Source organism: Protopterus annectens, chromosome 3.part1 (genome assembly GCF_019279795.1).
Source record: "Protopterus annectens isolate FY-2018-M chromosome 3.part1, PAN1.0, whole genome shotgun sequence".
Lineage (NCBI taxonomy): Eukaryota > Metazoa > Chordata > Ceratodontiformes > Protopteridae > Protopterus > Protopterus annectens.
In genome coordinates this window covers 1,678,139,371-1,678,162,834 of record NC_056732.1, presented here as the reverse complement: position 1 = coordinate 1,678,162,834, position 23,464 = coordinate 1,678,139,371, and positions in this window count along the sequence as shown.

Genomic DNA, 23,464 nt, shown 5'->3' with positions numbered 1-23,464 from the left:
ACTAGGCATTTATTTTCATAGGTGGGTGATTTGATATCAGGTCACCACTTCTGAAGGGCTGGCAGACCTTTTGGTGAGGGAATAAGCCCTTAGCACATTGCCTGAGGACATGAGAATCTGGCTAGCTGATAGACAATGCACTATAGCAGATGAGTTGGGGAAGAAGGGAAACTATACCTAGCAATCAGGGTATCACTGCATAAGAAAGGGACACCCAGTGCTGCTCATGGGTCTAAAGGAACCCATGGTGGGCAGCCCAAAGTGTCCCAACAGAGTCTGCCAGTAGCAGGGGAAGTCACTAGTCCAGGTACACATCCAGGACCAAGGGTTAAATGTTCTAAATGCAAACAGTGAGGCCATGTTGTATATAGCTGTCCACAGAGGAAAGGTGGGGAACAAAAGGTGGTGGAGCCAGTAAGTGGGAGTGACAAAAATACCAGCAGTAGGTTGTCTTGAGGACAACAAGGGTACCAAACTACCATAAGAGGTTATATCCTATCTTAGTGAATGGGGAAGAAGCCATGGCTAAGAGGGACACAGCCTCTGAACTAACCATTGTGAAGCATGCAATGGCTACAGAGGAGCACTACTTGCTTGGGCAGTATAGTCCAGTCAGAGCTTTAGGAGAGACCCCATTTCAAATACCTTTGGCTAGGGTTCACCTTGACTAGGAGGGTGGAAAAGGAAGCAAGCAAGTAGGTGTGTTTGAGGATATCCCTGCACCTGCAGATGTCCTGACAAAGAATCATTTTGCTAATGCAATACTATGTGTGCATGCAGTTACATGCAGTCAGGCTTGGAGACAAGCTTGTGGGCCTAATAGCCTGGGTGAGACCCAGATAGACTGCACACTTGCAGCCAGGACAGAGTGACTGCAAGGGCACAAGTGAGTAGAAGTAGTACCCAGGCTGACAGTGAGGCACCACTTTCAGAGGATACCAGAATTCCTGTGGATGGGGAGCTGGGAAGGGTTACAAAGACAGAGTTGAGACAGGCTCAGCTCACAGACCCTACATTATAAGGCCCAAGGGAGGTAGCTAATGAGACACCTGATTCTCAAAGAAAATGGGAATATGTATACTGGGACAAAGGGTTACTGTATAGAGATTGGATTTCTGAGGGAAGTCTAGAGGGTGAGAGAAAACAGAAGTTGGTAGTGTCCAGAGCATACCATCTGGCACTTCTAGTCATAGCCCATGATATTCCCTCTGCAGGTCATATGGGCATAAAACATACAAAGAGACATATTATGCAGAACTACTATTGGCCTGAGATTTCCAGAGATGTAACAGGGTACTGCAGGACCTCTGAGCAGTGCCTGAGGAGCCATTTCAGAGGGTTGTTATGGATATTGTGGGGCCTCTGAGTACCCCAAGTTTCACAGGGAAAAAGTATATCTTAGTGGTAGTAGATTATGCTACCAGATATCCTGTAGCAGTGGCTCTGTCCTCCACTGAGGCAGAAAAGGTGGCAAATGCTTTGTTAGAGATTTTTCAACAGGGTAGGTTTCCCAAAAGAAATACTGACTGATAGAGGTGCCAATTTCATGTCAGATCTGCTGACTTGTCTGTGGAAGTACTGTGAGGTGAAGCACCTAAAGACCACAAACTACCATCCCCAGACTAATGGTCTTGTTGAGAGGTTAAACTCTACACTCAAGATGATGCTATGGGCATTTTCAGACCAATTTAAGAGGAAGGGGGACAAATATTTGCCCCATTTGTTGTTTGCTTACAGAGAGATGCCCCAGGAATCCACAGATTTTTCACCCTTTGAGCTGCTGTATGGGCATAGAGTGAGGGGGACCTCTAGATTTGATTCGAGATGAGTGGAAGGATGAGTGTGAATTCCACAAGACGTCTGCTGTGGCATATGTCTTAAACCTGAGGACAAGGCTCAGGGAACTTATGGGCTTGGCCAAGGATAACCTGGCAGAAGCCGAACAGCAGAAAAAGGTCTGGTATGACAGGAATGCTCAAGCTAGAGAGTATGCTGTAGGGCAGCAGGTAATGGTTCTCATTCCTGTCAGACACATCAAGCTACACGTAGCTTGGGAGGGACCCTACAAGGTAGTAAGGAAGGTCAGTGATGTTAACTACATGGTATAACTGCTAAGCAGGAGGCAGGGGCACAAATTGTACCATGTTAACATGATGAAACCTTACCATGACAGGGAGGCCCTTGTGCTAAGTATTTGCAGTACAAGACAGGAGGAGTCTGATGGGGATTTATGGCTACAGGGAGCCTGCCAAGAAAATCCCAAATTACTATGGTGGAGCCTAGGGTTGCAGGCATATGATGGGACAGTGAAGTATTGTACTGGGGTCAGCAATGCCAAGCCAGCTGGAATCTCAAGACAGGGAATGGATTAAGGTATTCCCAGATGTGCTCACCTCTCTGAAGCAGTGTTTCTCAAGGGTCACGTGAAAAACTAGCTTGAGTTTTCGGGGAAGGGAGAAATGTGACACCATTTAAATACTGCCAGTCCAGCTATCTGGAATTCTGTAAATAATTATAGGTCACTTGAAAATATTAATATGATTTATAGAGAATTGTGATGCTACCAGCCCAACTAACTGGAATTTTGTAAATAATTTTGTTTTATTTATGAATATTGCTATGATTTATACAGAACTGTATGTTATGTATTGAGCTTCAAGAATGTAACCACAGTGTACCCTTCTGGAAAAGAACACAAATGTATATAAACTATATACCTGTGCAAATGTATGTTTTAATAGTAAAAGTTGGAAGATATAGAGTTAACTTGCAAGGCTTCAAGAAAATAGGTTGGAATTAGAATGTTTTACGATTGTGTTTATGTCTCAGTCTCACTGATGGAGACAGGATGCCTAGAGCTAGAAGTTTCTTTCTATTGTCTTGAAACAAAAATAACTACTAGGTTTAAAATATAAAATGTTTTTATTACTCTGTGACTTCCTAGCAGCTACATGTCTGAGATATAGGTATTTTTCACAGAGAAATGTTACATTTTAAGTTTCTGTTAGCCTGGGAACTGAAGGCAGGTGACAAAGAGTGATGTCATCTAGCTGACCCAGCAGTAATATCTGATAATAATTTAAGAACACTCTCAGAGAAAGTCTGTGTATGTTGTATTTATCTTTGGACCTGGAAACACCCTCTCATCAGCATTTGCCTTGCTATTAGTAAGTATCCAGGGTACAGTAATCTCTCTTAGATATAGATAGCATTATAGTAAAGATTAGCTTATATGTTTTCTGTATTTATTTAAGACTTTCCTGCAATGTTGTTTTAAAATATTTCCTGTGATTCTGAACTCTGTAGTTAATGTGCTTGTTTGAGTATTGTCTTGTTCTTTTATTATTTATTATTGAATATATTAAGAAGATTGTGACTGGTTTGTTTAGAGTTATTTAAGCTCTTAGAGTACTTGCATATGTATTTGGTGACACTGTATAGGCCACTCCAATAGCCTTAGTCTTGGTTACACTTACCATTTGGATAATAGTAACATTATACAGCAGGATTGGATACCCTTTGGTAAGGGCCTTATAGTTACTGATAAGTAAGGGTGGCTGGTGGCAGCTGGTAATACCTTATAGTCTGGGCAGAAGGGGGCATAGGTTCATAGGTTCATATGTGTGTACAAGGCTAATGGCACTGGAGCCTTTACAAGCCTAGCCCCTAGGATTAACCTGTCATCATGGTACCCAACATTAGTTCCCAGCACCTCTGTCAAATTAGAGCCACTGGAGTGATCCCCTAGGTGAATTTTCTATTTCCCATCCACTCATCAAGATTTCTCTTGAAGAGAGCCAGTGAGGTGCTCTGTTTGACATGTATGGAAAGTCTATTCCATAGCATAAGCAGTCTCTGGGTTATGAACCTGTCCCTCCAGCATGTTGTGTTGATTGTGCTAATGAGGTTGAGGTCTCTGGAGTGTGTGGTGTGGAGGAATTGGTATTTCTTTAGATGTAGCATTTCTAACAGAGCTGGGTCAGCCATGGCTTTGTAAGTCAAGCAGAGATTGTCTCTAAGCAGGCAATATGAGACAGAGAATAGTTGAGTATAGGCATAGTTAATAAACCTGTGCCAGCCTTTCCCAGGTGTGTGTGTGTGTGTGTGTGTGTGTGTGTGTGTGTGTGTGTGTGTGTGTGTGTGTGTGTGTGTGTATATGTGTTTACATATCAATCAAATCTCAAAGTGCGTGTGTCAGCTACTTGGGCAGGGGCACAAAGCACTGGTTGGACAGAGAGGGTGCTGGAGGTCTTATCTTGGCCACTCAGCTGAGATCTTAACCCTATAGCTGTACCAGTGGGGAGTCTTATTGGGGATCTGCAGAAAGAGGGAGAAACCAGCTCCAGACTGACTGTGATCTCTGTGTGCTCTTGAGGAAAATTGTACTTTTATGTGTATGTACTGGTCATCCTTCCAATGTGCACATCCCTCACTGGTGCTTGTGGTGAGGATTGAGGTTCCTTGATTACTGGGCCAGTGCAAGGATGTCACACAACTTGTATATAACAGAGCTATAGCACTGGAAAAAAATACTGTAATATTACCTGAAATTTCTAGCAATTAAAATAATGAAAGAAAGAGGCATCTTAACTGTGGAAATATTAGAAATAGGGGAGGTGGTTGATAATGAAACATAGTATGATATGTTAGTACAGCAACTATGAAAATATTGTTATATATAAGGTTGAGAATTGAAGTAATTAGGAAAGTGAAAATGGTTGGGGCTACTTGGACTTTTCTAAGGAGTATTAGTTTTGGATGGATGAGGAGACAGAGTGTGATGAAACTGTGACAGTGGAGGTACAATGAGATAGTGGTTGAGCTAATTAGAAAGAATAAGAGATTGAGTCTTGTCATCTTAAAACCTGTGATTGATAGAATGTAAGTAAACAAAGTTAGTTCTTGTGGTTAGTACCTTTCTGACCTGAAGGAGAAAAAGGGGTAAGTGGAAAAAATAAGTATTTGGAGAAAATGTAGCAGGTGTGGACCTTTTATTCTTCTTTTTTTAGCCAGGAGATGGGCAGTTCCAGAGCCATTATTAATTATATATTGTTTTAGTAGCAACTTGAAGGTCTGTATTTTGTCTGTCTTGTTTTATTTAAGGGATAGAATTCCAATTTTTAGTGACTTGGTGAGAGTTCTGATGACAAAAATAAATGTCCCAGTATATCCTTGTTTGGCCTTTCTCTGAGTTATTTATTTACATCATATAACAGCTAGAAATGTAAGGCTAGGCTTCTTTAGATTCAGAAAGATCAAAAGCCTAGTAAATACCTATGAACATACCAACTAACAATTTTCAGGGAGAGGTATGCCCAAACAGTTCTATTTACAAGTGTTATGTCCAAATGAGAGATGAATCTGAACATTTTAGACTTGAGTAGGACTCTGTCCTTAAGTGGAGGTTTTTGAGAGACTATGTGCTCTCTATATATACCATATGAGAATCTTTTTTTGAAGGTTTAACTCTTTTAGAATCTAGCTAGTGAAGATATTATCAACGTTTCTTCTAGTTTCTCAGGCACACAAACATTTTTTACATTATTTCTCATTTCTTGGTTTTCTAGGTCATCCACCTTATCCACAAATGTGTTATTTTGTTTTAACAACAATTCATTTTGTGTGTGTGTGTGTGTTTCCCATTCACCCAGTCTTTTCATAATGTCATTTAAACTTGTGTCTATATTGTCTCTGATCATTTTGTTGTTGTTTTTAGAAGTTTGGAGTGTCTGTTGCCATTTTCTACTTTATACTGCATCTTTTTTTATCCTTATTATATATTTTTGATATTAACTCTTGTATGGCTGACATCTTCTGGAATTTATTCTTTGTAGAGATGATTTCTTGCCCAGTAATTTTCACAAACAACAAACTAAAACAATGAGTGAGAAGGTCACTGAAAAAACAATCAGTAAAAACAAAATGAAAACTCCAGCAAAGCTAGAACTTCCACTGAGTGACCTCCCAAACCTCTTGTATCAGAGGCACATGGGATATATGCAAATGATCCATTTGATGTTGTAAATCTTTGTTTATTCATCACCATTAGGACCTCGGTTCCATCCTCGGAACCAATATGGCTTTTCCAAGCTCACACTAGCCAAAAACTCAAAGCTAAGACCTGCCCATAATGCCCCTCTCCTACTTACTTCAGATCTCATTTGCTGTGTTCCTAGTCAGATGTGCTAGCCATCTCTCTCAAAGCTAAGTTGAAATTGTTTTAATTTTAAGACATTTGCTCTTCAAAATTATTTAATTTTTAGTCAAGTTAGCTCTTTGGGCGGCCAGGGTGGTGCAGCGGTTAGCACTGCTACCTCACAGCAAGAGGTTCTCCAGTTCAATTCTCGGCTGGGGTGCCTTCTGTGTGGAGTCTGCATGTTCTCCCTGTGGTCACATGGGTTTCCTCCAGGTGCTCTGGTTTCCTCCCACATCCCAAAGACATGCTGTAGGTGGATTGGACACTCTAAATTGGCTGTAGGCATGAGTGCATGCATGTGTGTGCTTTCTGTGGAAGGTTGGGCACCGGGCTGGCAACTCAACACTGTAAATCTCCACTGCCAATCATGAGCAGACAGGTAATCCACTGTGGCAACCCCAAAAGAAGAAGAAGTCAAGTTAGCCCTTTCTCACTGTCACCTATAACCTAGGCCTATTTCCTACCCTATTCCTTGGTAATTTAATTTTTTACCTTTATTGGTACTGTCCCTCTATCCTGTCTTTGACAGGCCTTTCCTTTTTACTAGTGGTATTTTTTAAAATAACATCATTGGTATTTTCTCCCTTAATTTTTCTATAGGATAGCTTTGTTGCCTTACTATGTCAGACAAAGTTAAGTTGGGATTTAAACAGTGTGACAAGTGTGGACGCAAGATACCTAACTCAGATACACATGTTCGTTGTGTCTAATGTTTGGGCATGGAGCATATTAAAGCTGACTGTGACATTTGTGCTAGTTTTAGTAATTGTACACTAGCAAAATGTAAAAATAAACTTATCTTAAAAGGATTACTCAAGACACCTTTTTCAGAGGCTCTATCTGGGTTGGAGGTCTCACCCCCTCCAAAGACCAAAAAACATAAGGAAAATGGATTACTCAAGACACCTTTTTCAGAAGCTCTATCTGGGTTGGAGGTCTGACCCTCCCCAAAGACCAAAAAAACATAAGGAAAAATGTATTACTCAAGACACTTTTTTCAGAGGCTCTATCAGGGTAAGAGGTCTCACCCCCTCCAAAGACCAAAAAGCATAAGGAAAAATGGATTACTCAAGACACCTTTTTCAGAGGCTCTATCTGGGTTGGAGGTCTCACCCCCCTCCAAAAACCAAAAAAACATAAGCGCAAACGGAGTCACTCAGTTCCTGCATCTCCATCAGTTATAAAACCGAGTTGGCTCCATGCTTTGCCTGGGCCCTCGGCACAGATGTCTTCGGCGCCAGGCTCTGTGTCTTCTCCCTTGGTGCTATCCATGATATTAACCCATATTTCAGTTCTTACCTCGACAGCACTGACTTTGGTGCCATCCTTGGATCCAACATCAGCTCCGATGATTGTACCTGCTTCGGCACCATCCCCAGCCACGGTGCTGACAGTTTCTTTGGCTCCATCGGCTCCAAAACTCGAATACCTGCCAAGGACAAGATACTTCCACTCTGGTGCATACTATCTTGGTTCCAACAGCAGTGTTTTCCCTGTCAGCACCAGCCACCCTTGCTGCATCAGCTCCAGTGGAACTGATGCTCTCCCAAAACAGTGCTTGAACCATCCGTACCATAGGTGTTGGAAGCTGTTAAAGACTGGGGGGGGGGCGGAGGGTGACATGGGCACTTAGTGAACTAAAAAGGGTAATTTTTTATAACTATTTGCTACCACAACATAGGCTCACTTGGAGGACATTTTAAGCTTAGCCATTTCCCCTTTGGTGCTTGAATTAACATTTTCTGATTGCTCTTAGCTATTCCCATGGCTGATAATTGAATATTAGCCCTAGTGAGAACAACTGTGATCATACCATAGACAATTTGAGGGGGGCATGTAAGGGATGCAGCATTTAGGAACTGCCTCTATCCATTAGTGGCTTGATTGGAAATCCTGGAGTACATTTTCTATTACCCATCCTTAGATCCAAGTTGCATTTGAATATGGATGGGTGAGCTTTGCTTTATTTTTATGGATAGTCTGTTCTGGAACAGTGGTAGCCTCTGTAATATATATCCATCTCTCCACAACATTCAGTTTAGATACCTGGACTGAGTGTTTCTATTTGACTTACTGACAAGGGTGGCTCGTGCTATAGGACTGCAGGACTGCAGCCCTCCCACCTAGAAACAAAAGGGGAAAAAAAAGTGAAACATAAAATTAAAAAAACAAACAAATTTATTTTTACAAGTCTCAGAACTTCCGCGCATGTGCACATACAATCAGACTGCCCCACAGATGCCCAGGAATCTGTACAAACTCAGACTGCCTGAGTCAGCAGTCCGGATACAAGGAAGGCATTTTTCTGCCCCACAGATGCCCAGGAATCTGTGCGGTGACAACTGCACAAAACAGTGGACCTCCGGACTGCTTCATCCACAGACAGGACCAATCAGGAGAGAGGTAAGGTGAGTTTAAGCTCTCGCGGGGAAAGCGTTGGATTTGAGCACAGGTTTGGAGTTTTGCTGCTTCATGGATTCGAGTGTCCGGACACATTTACAGGTGTGTGTGTGTGTGTGTGTGTGTGTGTGTAAAATGCCCCAGTTGCTATATACTAGTGACAACACATAGTGGTGGGTAGAGATACTCAGGCTTGAGCCCTGTATCTTGGATGCAGGTGACTAGGACCTGAATTCACTACCCACCACTATTTGTAAAGAATTGCAGATTTTTGCCTCGTATTTGTTATGTTCCTCGTAAAATCTGTGGTTTGTGTATCTTCATTTTTCCTTGCAAAGGTCTGTAGTGCAGTGGTGCACAGGTAGCATTGGTGCCTGACAGCTACAGGTTCTCTGGTTTGATTCTAGGCTGGGGTGCTTTCTGTGTGGCATCTGCATGTCCTCCCATCTCTTCCAAAGATGTGTCTGGAGTGTTTCTCCCTGCTCTGCTGAAAATTGGCTTTGTTTTGTTCCAAGTCAGACTAGTTTCCTGGTTAACAAATGTTTAAAAATAACAGGCATTTGAATTTCAGACTTCATATTCTTCAGAAAGTACATGGTAATACAAAACCTTTTATTCTAGCAATTGTCTAAGTTTATAACATGGATATTTGAAATTTGCCCATATTTTTGGGACTGTATTCCCCCATTATTGACCTCTTCCAGGTATTTTGTGCTAAGGTTGAGAGCTATGGTGAGAACTGAATTCACTGAATGTTTGGGGGCTGTATTCCCCCCATTACTGGCTTTGTCCACATGTTTTTTGCTAAGAGGTCGAGAGCTATGATGAGAACTGAATTCACTGAATATGTTTTGCAGCTGTATTCTCCCATTATTGTTTTTTCAGGTGTTTTTTGCTAAGAGGTTGACAGCTATGGTGAGAACTGAATTCACTAAATGGTAGCCATTTAAGTTTCAGTCTTCCTCTGTTTCATAAAACAGCTGATTTGGCATAGTGGTATGTTTCTCTGACTGTTTTGCACAGGGTCCCCTGGGTTCAAGATGTGGCAGTGAAATGTATGGTGGTAACACAGCATTTTATTCTAGCAACTTTCCAACATTATACAAGCAATGTTTAAAATGTGTCCCTGGTTTTTGGGCTTTTGCCCCCCGCCCAGTAAATTTTGTTTTTTTCCAGATTTCTTGTGCTGCAAAGTTCAGAGATACAGCTGAGTGTCGAGTAGATTTTACAAGGAGCTGAGAGCTTCAGGGGAACAAAGGTTTAGTGCTGCTTATGCTAAGCCTGCTTGCATTGTTAATAGCAAAACAGGTAGTATCCTTGCTTTTGATGCAGAAGGCTGTGGGTTCTACTCCCACAGAAGGTAGATGCATTGTTGATACTGTACTGGGTTGTAAAGGGGGTGGATGCTGCAGTCCTTTTTGGCAAAGATACCTACTAACTATGAACCTGTTATCAGTTTCCCATCCATTCCCTATTGCAATATTACTAGCTTATCATTTTTTTAATGCATGCAACATAGGCAATTTATTCTTCAAGGACAACAGGCACTTTATTTGTAGATGAAACAATGACATATAAAGTTGTTTGCTAGCAGTAACCTCTTTATTAGTTACATATTTCTTTAATGTGGATTTTACTGCTTCAGAGATTGTGCATATTTACTGATACTGGTGGATTGTAGAAGGTTGAGTAGACTTTTTATGATGGAAATGTTCTGAATTGGGTAGTTTTGTCATTGGTGCATGCATTTTGTTTCATTGTTTACTGGAAAAATGTTCAAAACAATAAATTTAAAATGCCCTCTAACAACTGTACTGTATTGTACAAGGAATATAATGTAATACAATCAGGAAGGTGTATCAAAGAGCATGCGTATGTTTCGTGTTCAAGGGGCCTATGATTTTGAAAACAGCCCAAAGTTAATCTTTATCTGCCACTGGCAAAATGTATTTTCTTTGAATGTGGGTTTCAATGCTGTTTCAATGCATGTGAGTTTCAAGGTCAGAGAAGTTTTAATGCTAAGTCTATTTTCATTGTGAGAATGCATTGCTTTGTTTAACAGATATATATTAGGGTTTGTGCTGTAAAATGCAAAATAAAACTTTCAAATGAAATCTAAATCATTGCAGAAGTAAAGCAGTATGCGCATTACAGTGTTTATGGTAAATGGGGCAAAATAACCAAGGAATGGGACATTGGAATGGCTGCAGGGGGGAGGCTCCATTCGACCATGATTTTGTGAGGGGGAGAGAGTAGCAAACTCAGACAGCCCTGGTTGAACTATACCTCTCAGTTGTCCATATTTTTGCAGAATTAATAGATATTTGCTTGTTATTTTTGGTTTGTTCCTCATAAAATTTGTGGTTTTCTAGCAAATCATTTAGGAATAAAGTCACTAAATGACAGACATTGAGTTTCAGACGTCATAACCTTCAGAAAAATGCATGCTAAAGCAAGACCTGTTATTCTATCAACTGTCTTAAGTTTATACAAAAGCAATTTTTAGTAGGGTTTGTATGTTCCCCAAATATATTTGGCCTTGTCCAGATTACCTGCATTAAGAGGTTGATAGGTACGTGCAAATCACTTTGTAGAATTAGGAATATCCAAACCTCTCAATTGTCCCCAATTTTGGCTCAAAATTTTGCTCTCCCCTAATAATCCCTCCTCAAAATGGCAATTTTGGAAGAAAACGTGGAGGGTTTACAATTATATATAACTGTAATGATCAGAGTTATAGATTACTTTTATTCAAGAAATGCATGTAGATGCTCTTATTTTGTTAGCTGCTCAAGTTAACAGTGTTAATATTAAAAAGGTGTCCCTTCTTTGACAGGTTTCCAGCTGTATTGTGTGGCAACTTTATATTTTTGCATCACATTTTTGGTCTGTTTTTCATAAAATTGTGGTTTTCTGGCAAATTAGTTGCAAGTCATTAAAGATTGAAGTTAGAAAATAATGGCAGACATTTGAGTTTCAGATTTCATCCCCTTTAGAAAATTCGTACTAATGCAAGACCTACTACTGTTCTATTATCTAAGTTTATAAGAGCAATATTTAAAAATTGTCCCGATTTTTGGGCCTGTGTCCCACTTCTAGTTCTATGTATGGCTTTGTCCAGATTTCTTGCTCTGAAGTTGAGCGGTATGAGTGTCAGAGCCATCACCGTCAGCCAGAGAAATTTCAAATTGTGACATACTTGTTGCACCCCACTCCCCATTGTAGTGACTCTGGATGTGTCCAAGGAAGGCAAGGAACAGTTATGCAGTGTAAGTGTGCAGAGTATTCCCCCATCCAAAGTAGACAACAAGTACAACCGTGGCTTTTCATCTGTCCTTGATTTTGCAGAATGTTCTGGTTTTCTGTCATATTTTTATACTGTTGATTTATGCTTCTTATTATTCAGGAAATACATGCTGTTACAAAGCCCTGTTGCTCTGTTTAAGTAGCAATGATTTAATGACCATCAAGTAAGCTTGTCGGAGATTGTAAGATGCAAGTAAGCTTTAATAAGCATACTGTTAAAGAATTACCAGCATTGAAAGCCTTTTCGTTGTTGCTATGCAGAGAATATTTACATAACTAGATAATGTATAAGCCTTGGGTATTGAAATGCATATGACAGTATTTGTAATAAAGGACAGGATTACAGTATTTTCAGAAGCTCATTACATTTGTTGGAGACTTGCAGTCATCTTTTGTTGGAGACTTGCAGTCATCTTTGCAGGCTTTACCCGTAAACTAAACAGAATGCCAATCTATTATGTGTGGTCCATAACCTGTGCAGGAATCCTTTAAGCAATTTATCTTGAGCTTGTTTCTTGTTTGCTGTTCATTTTTTACTTTGATCATGTCTTCCCCATGAAACAAGTAGATAGTTGTCAGGCAGCAGGTCTTTTTTGGATAAGAAACAATTTTACAAGTGGGGGTATCACAGAGATTGCTATTTTCAGCATGTTACTTGGTAATTTTATAAAGCTGAATATAAATTATAATTAGAACTGCAGTGCAAGGAGTAGTGGTTTGAGTTGAGTGCTGCTTGTTTTTTTTATACTTGATTTTGACTGTCATTCCAGTAATGTATTTAAAAAGTCATTTATTTTTTCATGCCTCACAACCTGTGTTTCCATCTGGATATTAAGTAAGTTGTCATGCAGCCAATGCATTGAAATATTTTTTCTTCTACACTTCATTTTGTCTTGTTTGGACTCTCGGAATGACTGTTTGGCACCCAGGGCAGCGTATTTAATTAAAGTTCCAGTTGTTGTGGTTTTGAGCATAGCTCCACCCCTTTCTAGTTGGCCACACCCCTTCCCATTGGACCCACCCATTCAGCTGTCTCCTGCAGCCCTCCTTTAATTTGAAATCACCAGCTGCCACTGCTTGCTGATATTCAGTAGGTCCATCTGTATTATGCCAGAGGATGCTTTGTATGCCAGACATGTCACCTCTAACCACTCTGTAGGATACTGAGTATAGTAATAAATCTTTGAGGTGGTCCATGCAAGACCTATTGTTTAGGACTTGCATCCTTTTAGTAAGGTATCTCTGAAGGTATTCCAGTTGTTGCACGGGGCTGGACAGATACATGCCAAAGGTGGCATTATACAAAATGACTGACATAATGAGAGCTTTGTAAAGGGGGACAACAACATCTCTAGATCTAGTTGTTGTGTCTTTTGGCTATTCCCAGTTAGGGGTCACCACAGCGGAGCTCCGGTCCGCTAATGATTGGCAGTAGATTTTTACGTGCTGATTTGCCAGCCCTGACGCACAACCTTCAACGAAGGTACGCCCATTCATGCATGTCTACACACAGAAGACACTCTAGCTGAGAATCAAACAGGACAACGTCTTACTTTGAGATGACAATGCTACCGCAGCACCACCACCGCAGCCGCAGCACCACCACTGCAGCAATCAATTTGTTTATAAGTTGTGAAATATGGAATGGCTTTCTTATGACTGGGCACATGTTGGTCAAAAGTTAGGTCACTGCACACACAAGTTCTCAAATGCCAAACAATTGGATCAGTTCTCAGAGGGCATTGTCATGATTTTGTCACCATTTATTATTTGGGACAAACCTTCCTGCATGATGGTTAAGTCATTTGGGGATTCAATAACTTCTCCTAGCTTGCAGTCATCTCAAACTTAGCTGGCCAATGCTCTTTGGTATTTCCTTTTACTTTTGAGATGTATATGCCAAACAGAAAAAGTCTCAGCACTGAACCCTGGGGGACTCCATTGGTGACTGGTCTCTTCCCCTGTTTTGATCTCCTGCATCCTGTGAGCCAAGTTGCCAATGCAGCTGGTGATGTAAGTGTTTGCTCCTACATTATTCATCTTTTGTACTACACCTGAGTAGGGGATTGTGTCAAAAGGCTTGGCCAGGTCAAGGCAATGTGGTGGGAACCATTTTACCTTCATCCATTGCTTTGGTAACAAAAGTAAAAGTTAAAATTTGCCCATGATTTTGAGCCTTTCACACTTTCCTCTGAGCTGTTTTCAAACACATTTTTAGGGCCATGCATACATGTATGCATTCCTTGATTCACCTTCCTGATTGTATTAAATTATATTCCTTGTATAATACAGCACACTTGTTAGACTTAAGTTAGACCACATTTTAAATTTATTGTTTAAACATTTTTCCAGTAGGCAATGAAACAAAAATGCATTTAACCAATAATGACAAAACTGCCCTATTCAGAACACTTCCATCATAAAAGTCTACTTCCACACACAACTGCATTTTAAATGTATTGTTTGAACATTTTTCCATTAGGTAATGAAGCAAAATGTATGCACCAATAATGACAAAACTGCTATATTCAGAACATTTCCATGATAACAGTCTTCTTCCACACACAATTGCATTTTAAATTTGTTTGAACATTTTTCCAGTAAACAATGAAGCAAAATGCATGCACCAATAATGACAAAACTGCCCTATTCAGAACATTTCCATGATAACAGTCTACTTCTACACACAATATATACATACAGAATCACAGTAGTGTAAGCCATAGGAATGTTGCACAGCTTCTTGAACTTATTTTCAATTGGGGGAGGCAAAAGGCCAAAAAACAGGGACACATTTTAAACATTGCTTGTATAATTTTGAAAAGTTGCTTGCATAAAATGTTGTGTTGCCACCATACATTTGACTGCCAAGTCATGAACCCAGAACCCTGTGCAATACAGTCAGAGCAACATACCTAAGCTAAACCAGCAGTTTCTTGAAAGACAGGAAGACAAACTTAAATGGCTATCATATCATTTAGTGAATTCAGTTCTCACTTCTCACCATAGCTCTCAACCTCTTAGCACAAAAATACAGAACAAAGCCAATAAGGGGGGAATACAGCCCCAAAACAGGGACACATTACAAATACTGATTTTATAACCTTAGAAAATTTCTAGAATAAAAGGTTTTGTTTTACCACTCCTGAAAACCAGAGGAACAGAACAAAAATGTGAGGCATAAATTCACAAGTGATGGTGGCTAGGGATGTTAGGCTCTTTTTACCTGTACCCAAAGTACAGGGTTTGAGCCTGATTACCTCTAGCCATGAGATGTATCCCATTGGGGGCATTTTCACACACACACCCAAACACGTCTGTGTTCACACAGAAGCAGCTTACTCACTCTGTAAATAATATACGTCTCCCAGTAAATCCCAACAGCCAGTCCAGATTCCATCCTCAGTCCTCAGAGTAAATAGCGTCCAAAAATAAACCGAGTAAATAACCGTCCATCTGTTCCCGCTCGCCAAAACATTTAAAACCACCAGCCAGAAATATGTGCGCTGTGAGCTCAACTCTGACAGGCTGGAAGAGCTGCTGTCATTGCGCACATGATGAAGTCAGCTAAAGAACGAAAAATTAAAATAAAGAAGTAATTTGGGACAGTTGGGAGGTATGGATGATCTGCAAAAGTGGGGGGCTCCCCTCCCCCCTCGCTCTATGCTTCTGATGCCCATGATTGGTACCTAGCCCAGCGCCTATTTTCTCGCTGGCACTGTCTATGTCCATGACTCCAATGGCTTCCAGTTCTCTCAGAGCTCCTCACCTGGAGGTGGGCTCCTCACTGCGAGGTGTGGCCCCAGTTCTGAGGTTGTCCCTCCTGGTTCCGGACTCCCATCCCTCCTCAGGTGGGCCTGCTGTACAGGTAGTGGACTAACACTCAGCAGCAATGACATCAGTATCAGAACCCTCCCCTAGCATGCACCACTCCCAACCCTCTATTTCGGGACCCCGGGCACGGGAGTCACAGGAACCCTCTTTGAAGGGAACCCCTTCTCTGGAGTCCTCCTCAGCAGATCCCACTGGCAAGCAACCCCAGAAGAAATGGTACAAGAGGAAGCACCTTGATTCACTGGAGGAATCTATCACTGAAGACACTGATTGTGATGAGGGGGAAGAGTCCCCACAGTCTTCCCCAGATGACATCTGATTCGGAGACATTCTGAAAATCCTCATGCAACGGGGAGATTGGAAGTCCTATAACTCTTCTTCTGAGGAATCAGTGTTCTTGCAGACCTTCCGTGCCTGGCCATCTACTTCCTGGGTGACTCCACCAGCAGATGACCTTGTTAAAATCATTGTGCAGTGTGCCTGGAAGGCTGCATACAATGTAGAACTTGTCCCTCTGAGGCTAGACAAAAAATTTATCTACACCTGAAGACTATCCCCACTGGTCCTAGCAGTTGACAGTTGATTCTATGGCCATGGCGGGGCCACCAAGAGGGAACTGGCAGAAGATAGTTCCACCATTCATCCTCCAAACAGATTGTCCCGGACCATGGACAGACTAGGGAAATGGACCTATGCTTCAGCAACATTCACCATTCGGTCACTGTACTATCTGGTACACTTTATTCGCCTCCAAAGAGACCTAAATTCCAAAATGTCTCCCTCTTTGGTGGAGTACTGTCTGATGAGGTGCTTGATACTGTCACCTCACAGCTAGCTACCCTTGAATCCATCTCAAATTCCTTGATGCGTTTGATATCTCACTCCACCGAGGGGGCAGCTCGAGTTGCCATATCATGCATTGTCATGAGACATAATGCTTGGATGTGATTGTGTGACTTCACAGACCCCTTTAAATCTTCCTTCATCAATGCACCTGCTGATGAATCTGCACTTTTTGGACCCAAAGTACAAGACACACTTACACGTAGTGAGAAAGACGGAAAGATCTTGTCTGCTTTGGGCATATGCCTTTCCAACCCCCAGAGGTCCTACTCCAAGAACCAAAAGGGAGGAAATATGTGGTTCAAGAAATCCCAAGGACCTTTTCGTGACACTCGTGGTGAACAATCCCGCAGGGGCAGAGGGGGCAACTCATATGGAAGACGTCCCTTTCGAGGTAGAGGGGGCCCGTGTAACTAGGGTGCTAGAGATTCTTTCTCTGGCAGACTCTATCAGTGCTCCTGAGCAGCAGCCCGATTTCTTTATCTGGAAGCAGTTGGGGGTCATTTTTCTCTGCATCTACCAGCTTGGCATCTTATTACTACTGATGTTTGGATGCAGAGAACAATATCCAAAGGCTACCAAAAAACATTCGATTTAACTCCCATCCCCGATGTACCACCCAATCAGAGGGAATTAGCAGCCTTAGAAATAGAAAAGCTGCTAAGGAAAAGAGTCATCCAACCAGTACCATCAGACCAGACAGGATCCAGGTTTCACTCGAGGTTCCTTTTAGTGCCCAAAAAAGACAGGGGACTGGAGGCCAATCCTAAATCTCAGTCTATTGAACAAATTCATCAAACTTCAAATTTCCGGATGGTCACAGTACCTAGGGAGGGATAACTGGATGTGCTCTATAGACCTCCAGGGTGTGTACTACCACATAAAGATGGATTACCTCTCCCGGAGGTTTCTCTGCTCCTGGCTGGGAGCCAATCACTACCAGTTCAGGGCACTGCCATTCATTCTCTCAACAGTCTCTCGAGTATTCACCAAATGTATGGCAGTTGTAGTAGCTCATCTTTGACTACAAGAATTGTAGGTGTTTCCCTATCTAAACGATTGGCTCCTTACCGCTCCGACCAGGAATCTTCTTCCACTCAAGGTCTCGCTCTCCACCTGGGGATTGCAATCAACAAGGACAAATCTCAATGTCTCCAATGAAGACACTGGAATTCATTGGAGCAGTCTTCGACACAACATCCTGTCAAGCTTCACTCCCCCCTCACAGATTTTCGAACATACACCAAATCCAATACCTTCTACCTGTGTACCAGCACGTCTTTTACTGCAACTCTTAGGCTCCATGGTGGCTGCCATTACGTTAGTACCACTGGCGAGACTGCATGAGAATCCTACAGTGGCTCCTTTCCGCGCAATGGTCATTGCTAATTTACACAGTCGACCACATGATATGTCTTTCAAACTATTGCAAGGAAAAAATGTTATGGTGGATGAACCCACAAATGAATCTTTGGTGTCGACCATCCTGTCTTCCCGAGCCCACAGCCACGGTGACCACAGATGCTTCTCTGTTAGGGTGGGAGGGGCATTTCCAGGGAAAGACTGTCCAAGGCACCTGGTCCCCCATGGAGGCCAAATTTGCACATAAATGTCCCGGAATTGAGGGCAGTTCTCCTAACATTGCAAGCATTCCATGCATCCCTACCCTCTGGGAACACTGCAATTCAGTCAGACAATATGTCAGTCATCTGGTATATCAACAAGCAAGGCAGAACCAGGTCTTACCCCCTGTGTCGGGAAGTCATGAGGATTTGGCACTGGGCAATAGCTTCCAACCGCTTCTTTATAGCAACACACATTCCCGGGAGTTCCAACCTTATTGTGGACAATCTGAGCAGGAACATCCTGATGCCTCAAGAGTGGTCCCTCAACCCTGTAACAGCAGATTGGATCTTCCAACACTGGGGCAAGCCTTGCTGCGACCTGTTTGCTTTCCCCCAAACTACAAATGCAGAAGCTACTTTGCCCTGATCCCCCCTCAGGGGGAACCACCGAGGGATGCTCTAACGTACAACTGGCCACTGGGTCTTCCATATGGCCTTATCTGATTCACAGTCCATAGCTCATTGATCATTCCCAAGACCTGTTATCTCATCCTCAGGGACTGATTCATCTGAACCTGCACAGTCTCATGTTCACAGTTTGGTTCCTTCACTTCCAGTGATTGCCAGGCTGCCTGACATCCCATCTCCTGTTTGTGAAATTCTTCTGGCTTTGCACAAACCTTCCACTAGGAAAGTTTATTCTAGTAAATGGACTAGGTTCTCTACTTGGGCCAAAAATCAGAACTTAGACCCTTTCTCTATGCCTATTCAAAAGATCCTACAATACCTGACTACTGTTTTTGCATGCAGTAGCCTGTGCTTTGACGATCACTGTACATTTAACAGCTATCGCCAATTTTCATAATGATCTTGATAATTCTTCAATTATGTCACACTGCTTATGCAAGATCTTTTTGAAAGGAGTATTACATGTTAAACCTTCCGGTCAAGCTTCCATTAGAACCCTGGGACATGACTTTGGTACTTCAGTCTCTCACAGGTCCTCCTTTTGAGCCCTTTGATTCATGTGATTTGCAATTTTTGTCATGGAAAACTTTACTTCTAGTAGCACTTACCTCAGCGGGAAGAGTATCTGAGCTGCAGGCTTTGAGTGCCAAGAGACCTTACTTGATCTTCCACATGGATAGGGTGCCCCTTTGTACTGACCCTTCTTTCTTGCCCAAGGTCATTTCTGTTTTTTCCATTAACCAATCTATTGACCTGCCGGTTTTCTTCCCAAGGCATTCGAATAGAGGGGAGTACCTTTTGCACACCCTTGATGTGCACAGACAGCTTAGTTGTTATTTGGACAGGACTCAATTTTTCAGGAAAACAGATCAATTGTTTGTGGCCTTTGCAGGACCCAGATTGGGTAAACCTGTTTCCAAAGTGACTTTATCCTCCTGGCTTAGAAAAATCATTACCTTTATCTACCAACAGAATAAGCTACCCTTACCTTCCAGAATAAAGGCTCATTCTACCAGATCTATGGCTACTTCTATAGCATTTCATTCCAGAGCCTCTATGGATGATATCTGCACAGCAGCCACTTGGGCAAGACCTCATATCTTTATATCTCATTACAAATTGGATTTCACCTCCAGAGAACGGGCATCTTTTGGTTCTATGGTGCTCAGGAATATCCTTCCTTAGGGCCACCCAGGACTCAAGTAGCTGGGGACTCGGTCCTAATGGTAATGAATAAACAAAGATTTACAACATCAGATAAAGAAGTTATGTCTTACCATACAGTTCCATCTGTGTTGTAGATCTTTGTTCATTCATTACTTCCCGCCCTCCTTCCCTGCCTGGACTCCTGGTGGACTTAAGGAACTCCTGGGTAGGGTATTTGCTTAGACAGAGCCTCCTACTATTTCTTTCTATTACTACATCTATTATCTAAGGGCAGGCAAACTCGATCTGAAGTAACTAGGAGATGGGCATTATGGGTAGGTCTTAGCTGAGAGGTTTTGGCTGGCGAAGCTTGGAAACAGCTGTATTGGTTCCGAGGATGGAACCAGGTCCTATTGATAATGAATGAGCAAAGATCTGCACAACACAGATGGAACGTTATGGTAAGACATAACTTCTTTTTATGAACATCAGATGTTTCAGCTAATTGGTGATTCTGAATGCCCATGACTTGTTTCATCATTTTAATGGACAATTTCAGGCCAATAAAGTCAAACCCCACTAGCTGTGGATAAGCATATTTCAGCCTTGTTATGACCTCATCAGCACAGCACAAGCAGAGTGTTTTACGAAGCATTAGAAACACAGAGCTGTTATAACCAGCTGATGTCCATTATCATTAGGGTCACTGCAAAAATATCCCAAACAACAAACTAAAACAATGAGTGAGAAGGTCACTGAAAAACCAATCAGTAAAAACAAAATGAAACCTCCAGCAAAGCTAGAACTTCCACTGAGTGACCTCCCAAACCTCTTTTATCAGAGGCACATGGGATATATTTAAATGATCCTTATGAACATCAGGTGTTTCAGCTAATTGGCGATTCTGATTGGTTTTAAAGTGGCCTTCTCACTCATTGTTTTTATAACAAGGCCAAAATATGCATATCCACAGCTAGTGGAGTTTGGCTTTATTGGCCTGAAATTGGCCGTTAAAATGACAAAACAAGTCATGGGCATTCAGAATCACCAATTCTGTTCATAAGGAGTATTGCCTGTCCCAGCCTGGAAGCTCTCTCATGTCCAGAATGGCAGGGTTCACTACAGATAGATTGGCTGTTCCAGCCTAGAAGCTCTCTTATGTCCAGGATGGCAGAATTCCCTACACATTGAGCATGGGGCCTGAAAGCCAAACGGAAATAATGGAAGTGATTAAAAGTTAAACAGTTATGACTTCTTTTATTTAAAAATGATTAATGCTGTGAGGTAACAAGCATTATCTTGTAGTGCATGGGTTTGATTCCATGTGCCTGCTTTGTGAAACAAGCCACTTAACTAGCTAATGCTGAACATCATTGCTGAAAAAGGACTTGCTCCTACATAATGTACCCTTTTAACAAAAAATTAATATAAAAATAAATATGTTTCTTAAGATTCTGATTTGTGCAAGAGTTCACTCTCTGTTCTACTTTTGAAGACCTAGGTCTAGGCTTTGTTGATGGCTTCTAGGTAAACTGGACACATCCTCGTGTAGCTAAAACAGTGCTGAAATAACACTGATAATAATAAACTGATAAACATTATGCATGCAAAATCCTTACAACAAGGAGTGGAAAGCCCTGCCCAGGGAAAATGAATCCATAGGATAGTTGCCGAAATTTTTGATTAACGATAACTATTTTCAGTTAGAAGGTAAATAGTTTAAATACATTTCAGGGATTGCAATGGGAGCAGCCATGGCTCCCAGCTTGGGAAACACTGCACTGGGAATACGGGAAGGGGGTTCACCTTTAGGATTTGATTTGGAAGGCACTATTTGTTTTGTTATGTAGCAGGTGTTAATGATGTTCATTTATGACTGACAGCCCATTCCTGCATATCGGCAAACAACTACAGACAATTTTGTGTACATCTTGTACACATGTCCTGTGAGTGGGAACAGATTTTCTTGTGAGCATTGCTTATTTGGCATGCAGTTTATAGTCCTGCGTACCATTGTGCTGACATAATTAAATGCTGCATTACACTGAGGTAATATTCCTGTACTACTATGCATTAGCATAGTACCTAGTTTCTTGCAATATTTGCACTGAACTTGGAGCACTGCTGCAAATCATTTGGACTCTTGTCCTATATATGATATACCTTAAATTATATAAAACAACAGAAACAATACTAAAATTTTATAACAATGATATATTTAGGAAAAAAGTGAAAATACTTTGTGTTCATTGAGAGTATGATCTGTCCTGCAAAATGACATACTTTACTAAGAAATAACCCACTTACAGACTATGAAAAGATGGTAACCTTAATGAGCAAATTATTTTATTTTTGGATCACTACATGAACTGTATGGTTAAATGTGCAGAATGGATACACCATCAACCTTTGATAACATTGCTTATATAACCTTGTCAAAGCCTGTTTATGCATTTAAATGCAGAAATGGTGTTTCTTCTTCTGCAGTTACATTGCCATCGTTGAACCTCAGCAAAAGTGCATATATCACAAATCCAGTTTGCATTAATTCAATATAGTGTTACAAAAAGAGATAATGCTCAGCCATACATATTCCAGTTATTGTATACAGACCATGGAAACATACGTGACTGTCTACTACATTAACCTGGTCTCTATAAATGTTAATTTGTTATACTTCCTCCATGATGCATCTGATCAATTACTGTCTGACATGTCTACAAAAATAAACAAAAATTGCTCTGAATAAGGGGTTGCCGCACATATACATGATCAGAAAATTCAGGTAAGTTTCCTAAGAGGTAATCAAATCAAGGAAGATAATCTTGTGAGAGTTTTCCTTTTATGCCTAACAGCTGTGCAGTGCCTAAACATTTCCCATACCACTTTTAGTGCTCAAACTTTAAACTACTAATAAAATTGTTTATATTTAAGACAGAATTAGTACTAAAATACTGTTATTATAAAAGCATTCATTATGCCAGATGTGCTTAGACAAATATACTACCGGAGATGTCATGATAACAAGGCTAAAAATATTCTTAATGACAGCCATACTTTGAACATGTAAACAAAACAATTACAAAAGGTGACAGCTGTCATTGAGGAAAAAGTATAAACTGGATGCAATTCTGGATGTATACACTACATGCCTGTAGAGAACTCATTTTGGTTGCCAACACCAGCAGATGCCCAGATGACTGTACACATATTTCTCCTTTACTGAAGACTCAGTTTTTCAGATAAGATGCACAAGTTATTTATTGACATAATTTGTTTTATCTTTTATGTCACATACTGAAGGCTGTTTTATTTCGCAATTTGGTATATAAGGTGGTGTCTGAAATTGAGTTCAATTTTTAGGAAGGAATTCCATACAAAGTAAAAAGTATGTGGTGTGTCTATTTGTTAATTACTTGGCTTATTTTCTGTAGAACTTGAAACCTTATTTAAAACATTAGGAATATGAATGTGTCATATGAAGTGCCTTGAAATGTGTAAGTGATACATCTCTCTCTCTCTGTATATATATATATATATATATATATATATATATATATATATATATCATTTTTTCTTTTCTGGCGGCAATCATTCTGACTGCACTTGTGATTTGCAGATGTATCTCTACGTGTCTTATATCCAGGCTGGGAAGTTTAAAATGAGAACCAACATCATTAAAATAATACTCGTGGACGTAATGTCA